The 7,080-nt window shown below is 41.7% G+C and overlaps 1 pseudogene; it reads right to left on the bottom strand.

Annotated features, from left to right (window-relative positions):
- Positions 1-2,630: 2,630 nt before the first annotated feature.
- On the bottom strand, positions 2,631-3,555 carry LOC103267028 (annotated as a pseudogene).
- Positions 3,556-7,080: the final 3,525 nt, after the last annotated feature.

Genomic DNA, 7,080 nt, shown 5'->3' with positions numbered 1-7,080 from the left:
TCCAGCCTGGGTGAGATAGTGATACTCCAACTAAAACACACACACACACACACACACACACACACACACACACACATTCTCTCTTTCTCTCTCTCTCTCTCTCTCACACACACACACACACACACACATTCTCTCTCTCTCTCTCTCACACACACACACACATTCTCACACACACACACACACACACACACACACACACACACACACACACACACACCTAGACCCAATTACTCAGGAGGCTCAGTCTCAGTATAAACCATCAACCATTAACCAACTCACACTGCTGTCTTGCTCTAACTGGGTATTTTAAAAAAACTATTCCACATCTGTCCTTCATTATTAAATGATTTTGCACTTTACATCAGAGCTATGTTATTTATTTGTTCTTCTACCCAGTTAACCAAGTTCATTAGGGAAAATTACATATTTCTCTATTATTCTGCATTCTCATAGTCAAAACGGGGCAGTGTCTTACAGTGTTATCTAAAGAAAGGCATTATTAGTTTTAAATACTGCTAAATGCAATCAACAAAATTAAAAACCTCTTAATATCTACACATAATGTTACCCATATAAGAAAATAGGTTTTGTCATTTTGATTTCCCTTAGTTCTTATAGTTTTTTCTCATGGCTGCATCATACTATAACTTATTACTTTTCAACTGACTACTGTGAAAATAATTGTGAAGAAAAATAATTATCAAAGTTACTACAAATTATTAAAAAAGAATAGCACAAAGGGAGCTTTCAAAAAAGACTACCAGTTAGTTTACTCTTTTTATATAACAGATAAGGGAAGCTTTTATTTTAAATGTTCTCCCACTTACCACCCAACATAAATGTGTGTGACAGTACAATGAGTAAAAATATTATTGTTCCTTAGCAGGTGGTTTCAATTCTGTTGGTCACTCTGGAAGCATTCTACAAAAATCACTGTTCCAAATACTTTTACCTTGCCTTCCTTTCTACTGGTGACAACTGAAGACATTGCATGCAAGGGAGAGAACTTAATAGTAAGATACTTTAAATGGGAAAACTAAAAGGTATGGATATGAAACAAGAAAAAACTTAATATTTAAGGTAGAGTCAGAATCATGCGCAAAGTCTGGAGTCAGAGGCAAACCAAACTCAAGGCTTAAGTTGAGTCATAACTAGTGATTGCCAACCAGTCATACCCTATACCCTAAGTTGTTTTTTTTTTTTTCATCAAAAAGTAAAGTCATTTCTATTTATTTAATGAACATTTACTAACTAACACTTTGTGAAGAACACATTTAAAAAACCATGCTTGGGCACAATGTATGAAAGATGAGCTGCTCCATTCTTCAGGAAGCTAATGGTCTAGTGTGCAAGAAGACTGGTCTGAGTTACCGCTGCTAGCCTGTGAATTGCTCCCAAAGGGAAAAACTCTACTGAAATGACAGATACTACCTCTATGACCTGCAATCACCAGGTAAGTAGTCCAGACACAGAGGGAACAAACCCAAGAAACTACTGAAACCATGGGGTTATGGTGTGAAGGAGATGTCTCATTTGTGGCTTGATATATTAGCTTCCTAAAGAACTCTTATAAAATATGTTATGAACATGGCTAATTTAGGAGCTGGATCCTTGGGTCTGAATATCACAGAATGGAGAATCATGTTGTGGGGTTAATTTAGAAACCACATTTACTAATGAACAGTCACAAGTGATTATAAATTATCTAAACAGGTAATAACCTGATGCTAAGGGACACTTAGTCTGATAAATTATCTAAGGGCTACTGTAAAGGTTTTTACTGAGAAGAGGAACTGTCTTGCCCCTCTTTTGCATGCTAAATGGAATATCCCACATAAAGCAGCTGATATGCTATATATGGAAGCCATGGTGGATTGGTTTTATGATATCCACAAAGTCCATCACAAGCCCCTTATCCAGCCTCTCCTCAAAATAAGTTTACTGTTACAAAATCAAGAAATGGTTCAAGAAGTTATCAGATTTGCTGTTCTTGGCATCTCCTTATGGACTTTACAGATGGTAAGAAAATTAGGATGGTACAAAGTAGGTGAGGGGCACAAGGGAGTGGCAAAGTAACTCATTCCAGTAGGGATGAAGTTTTTAAACTGTTAATAAGAAATGAGATGGATAGAGGACTTCATGGGGTCAACACAAAGATTTTAATGCAGTATTATTGAAGAGTGGTACACCAATGGGAATGCCTGCAAGTTCCCCAGCACTGAAGGGCCTTAAGCAAGACTAATCTATTTATTCCAGGTTGGAGAATGTAAGAGACAGAGGAAAAGTAATATTGAAGATCTATCCCTGTCTCACTTGGGATGATGATACAACAGATTAACCAACACAAAGATTGATGGGATGGCTCGAGTTCGTTAGTCTAACCCTGGCAGACTACTAAAGGCAGTATGAAAAACTGTCATTTTAAATTTGTAATTTTAAAATTGCAAAATATATAAAAGGACCTGGGATTGAAGAAGAATTGCAAGATTTTTTTTTTTTTTTTTACGCTGGGGCTGAGATGTTTATTGACAGATGGAGGCCCCAGGGCCCGGCAGAGGACGAGGAGGTGCCAGGCGGGGAGGCCTGGGGTCTGGCCTTGCAGTCCTGCTGGCACAGGTCCCACACAGGCCTCAGGCACTGGGAGCATACTGCAGCACCAGCCTGTCAAAGTCGTTCTCCTATGCCTGGTACTCCTTGATGAAGGGGTGGGACCTGTGGGCGTCCTTCAGCTGGGACAAGTAGTGGTTGGTCACCTCAAGGGGCTTGCCCAGGTGCTGTGACAGGACGATGAGGTTGACCAGAGTCTCTGGGTGGCCACTGTCCTTGTCCAGCACCTCCTGCAGCAGGTCCTCGGCGGCCTCCCAGTGGCCCTGGGTCATCTGGCAGGCTGCCTGCCCATTGAGCAGCAGCAGGGTGGACGAGCACTTGTAAGGCATCTCCTGGAAGATGTAGTACACATCCTGCAGCTTCTCGCCACCCACAGCAAGGTTGACCCAGACAGTGGCCAGCTAGGTGAGGGTGGCTTCCTTGTCCAGGTCCTGCATCCTCTTCAGCTCCCTTCAGGTGAGGTCCAGGCGGTCCAGCTTCAGCAGGATCTGAACTGTCATGGCCATGCACTCCAGGCTGTCTCCCTGGTGCCAGGCGCGCAGGGTGGCATCTGGGTTCTGGTCGTGAAGGTAGACCGAGGCGGCCATGAGTAGGAAGGTGGTGCTGGCCACGTCCACGCTCCTGCTCACCTCCCGGTCCAGCTCAGCCACGATGGCATCTCTCCAGCTCTCACTGGCGAGGTACTCAGCAAACATGCAAATGGCCTGGAGTTCCTGAGGAGGGCTTGATCTCGCCCAGTACCACACCAAACTTCCTCTGTGCAAGGTATGCTCTATACAGGAAAGACACATCTCTCTCAGGGCTCGACTGCTTCACCTGCTGCGCCTCTTTGATGCACTGCTGGTGGCTACCAATGTAGAAGGCATTCTTCACATCGAACAGTTCATCCACCTTCCTGGAGTCACCAGGGGACTCACCAGGGGACTAGCCAGGGGCCAGAGGTGCCATGTCTCTGTCGTCTCACCCACCACAAGACTTCTTAATACAGGAGCCCAATGTGCTGTGTTTCCAAAACATTCTCAAGAGACTCAGTTAGACTAGAAAGATATGGTAATGTTATGGCTCAAGGAATTAAGCTAAAAGTATGGATGAGAATTAGAATGTATGAATGAATATTTTGAGAAGTGAATGTTCCCGCTTTACCTAAATTTATTATTGGGATGGACATTATATCTGATGAGGAATGCTTCCCATACCCAAACCATAAAACCTGAGACACATAAGTCTGTCCTTCAGCCCATATTGATTGGATATGCTAAATGGGTATGTGCTATATAGGCCCTCGCCTTTACAGGTTGCTACTTTGAAACAATACAGAAAACCTGAAGGATAAAAAGAGATTGCAGGTTAAACCAGTGACATGTTAGAAGCTAAAGTGCAGATACAACAAATGCACTGTAGAATATTCCTTAGTGACCTGTGAAAGAAGTAGATGACTCATGGAAACTAACAATAGTAATTACTGAGGCCCAAAAAAAGTGGTGCTGCCTAAAGCACCAGTAGTGCCTGAGATCATCAGTAGTCCCTGAAAGCATTTGCAGTCCCTTTGAACATAAGCTGTACAAAGAATACAAAAATCCAAAGAAGACCAGTACTCAGTGATTAATCTTACAAATGACTATTTCTGGATAACGAACAGAAGTCAGCCACCACTTGCCTTCATGTGGGAAGGACTTCAATGTACATTTTCTGTGCTGCCACAGGATTATCTGAATTCACCAGCTCACTATCCAGCTTACTAGTCAAATATCATAATTTGGCTACAAGAGATCTAGACTTGAAGTAGGTTTCTACAATGATAATATATGTATGGCAAGATATGTATCACTATATTATAATATAAAAAACTGACAGGCAAGCTGAGACTGATTTTATACAGTGGTATCACAACCATGGTGGTTGGTAAACCCAGCAAAGATCTAAGGGCCTGCCCAAATATTAAGACTTAGGGAACAGCCGGGGCAGAAGCCACTGGTGATACCCTATAGGTTACTAAGAATAAATGGCTGTCCCTGGTCACTGTAGAAGCTAAGAAACACAACACTTGGTTGAGAGGTTGTGATTATAGAGGGCACATATTCTACACCTGGAAATACTGCTAACTCCTGCCCATAAAGTTATCTGAAAGAAGGCCATATTTAAATAGAGACCTGAACAACAGCAGGCTATGTCTGAACTAAAGAATGTCATAGTAATAGAATCAATGTCTTTGGGCTTTCATGATCCACACTTAGAAGTGATTCTGGAAGTGTCTGCAACTTTAACTCATGTGGAAACTTAGGGCAAAAGCCCATGACTGCTGCTCAGGAGTGACTGCTGAAATTTTGGATGAGAAAATTTCCAGATGTAGCAACACAGTACTGGCTGTTTGAAAGATGTTGGCTTGTTGGTATTAATTGAAAAGACCTCCATGACTGAAGAAAGTCTGGAAATCTAAAACAAACATAATGTTTTGGGTTATGTCAGAAAAACAATCTAGTAAGGAAGGCAGAATTCAGAAAATTTTCATAATAAAAAAGAAATGATTTTTATTGGAACATCCATCAAAGAAATTCAAGGACATAACTCATCATATTCACAAGCAGATAGCCTCTCTTCTCTTGGGGCCAATTCGGGAACCACTTGGAGAATTATTAGATGTTAGTGCCACTTGGTAGTACCCTATAACAGTCCCTAGTTGACAAACAAAAAGCTACATGGCTTACAGATGGCAGTTCCAAGGTAATAGACAGCATTCTATTTGGAAAGGCCACACTGTGATCAAGTGATAGAAAAAATTCTAACTGAAGAAGCTAAAAGAAATCATCTCAGTGGGCTTAACTACATGCAGTTATCCTTGCAGTGACAGAACACTTAGACAAGAATAAGAGCCCTGAAGTTTCTGTGTATTCTGACTCATGAGTGGTAGTGAATGGCTTGGCCATATGGTCATATGGATGAGCAATGGAAAACTGGACCATTGAAGTAATGAAGAAATACAGACTAGAGGCTATGGCAAGAGACCATGAGTGCTGCCCCTGTGTGTAAGGTGTAGCTCTATGGGCATTTAAGGGACTCATTAAAGTACGACATAACAGACACACATCAAAAGATTTCCCTTCCAGAATCAGAGGACAGTTGGAACCAACAGGTGGATCCCTTAATATGCTCACTTGAGGTAGCCAAGTGAGTTCATAAACTCTATGGACATGGGAGAGCTGCAGCCATTCAGTGATAGCTGGTCATCAGCATATTCCTCTGTGCTCTCTGAGGCACAAAATGACAACAAAGTTGGTCCAAACTACCAGTGAGAAAGACAGACTGCAAACAACTCTGAGACAGATCCTCTAGGGTGAAAACTCTTCGGAAAGCTGGTAAATGAACCATATTGGACCACTGCCTGTAGCCCCAGAAAGCTATAATGGGTCCTATAAGAATAAACACTTATTCTGGTCTGGGCTTTGCACACCTGGTGATAGATGCAAATACTCATAACACAGTGAAAAAACTGGAGCAAAAAGTCAAGTTATATTTCTTCAGATTTTTAAAAAGTACACTTTATAGTATATAGTGCCCAACAATGGGCAAAGAAACAACACATCAAATGGATGCATCATGGTATTTACCCTCAGAATAGGATGAAACAGGCAATTGAAAACAGAAATTAGAGAAGTGGAATAGACAATTGAAACACGTGTTATTTTAAAAAATGGAGAAAATAAAGGCAAAAAGGACTAGCTTACAGGCCCTGACAAGTGTGTGCTCACACTCAACACAAAGGGGATGAAAGGAGAGTCCCCATGAGTTAAGATTCCTCTGCTTTTCTGAGGGATCTGAGAAAGATGAAGTTGGGGGAGATGCTAGCGTGACTACTCAATTCTTTCCCACATCATCTCAATACTCATTCCCTACCTGATGAAGTAGTGCCAGGACTAGGACTTGAACTGGGGGTGCTGGAAGCAGAGATAACCCCTAACCAAGAAACTGTAACTATACCTTTAAATATTGATGCTAGGATACCTAAGGATCTGGCAGGATTAAATATGCCTTCACCCCATCTGGAAAAATTGGAGTTGACAGTGACTGCAGCTTTATTGCCTAGCGGCCAAGATAGTTTACAAGTTCCATATCTGTGTAACCTTACCCTATATGGGGATATACTGAAGGGAAGCACATGCTAGACTCCTACTCCTATCAATACTGTAGATGAATACCATCTCCCTTCCAAGGTAGAATGGTTTCAGTTAAAATTAATGACAAATGAAAATGAGAAATAGTAGCTGAAAGTATATGAATGAATAGACAGGTATGCAATGAGGGAAATCCAACACTGCACTGGTACCCTGAGGGAAGTTCAGAGAAAGAGAACAATATTGGGTCTTCGAACAATTACATTAGATGCCCAAAGTGGTGAGGCCATATGATTGCCAAGACCACCTCTGCTTTGGAAGCTGACAAGGTCTAATAGTAACCTGCAAACCTGAGTGACATTAA

This window comes from Carlito syrichta, unplaced genomic scaffold (assembly GCF_000164805.1).
Source record: "Carlito syrichta isolate Samal-C Ts95f unplaced genomic scaffold, Tarsius_syrichta-2.0.1 Scaffold307824, whole genome shotgun sequence".
Classification (NCBI taxonomy): Eukaryota; Metazoa; Chordata; class Mammalia; order Primates; family Tarsiidae; genus Carlito; species Carlito syrichta.
The sequence above is the reverse complement of the archived record's forward strand: the minus strand, read 5'-3'. Positions and strand labels throughout refer to the sequence as shown.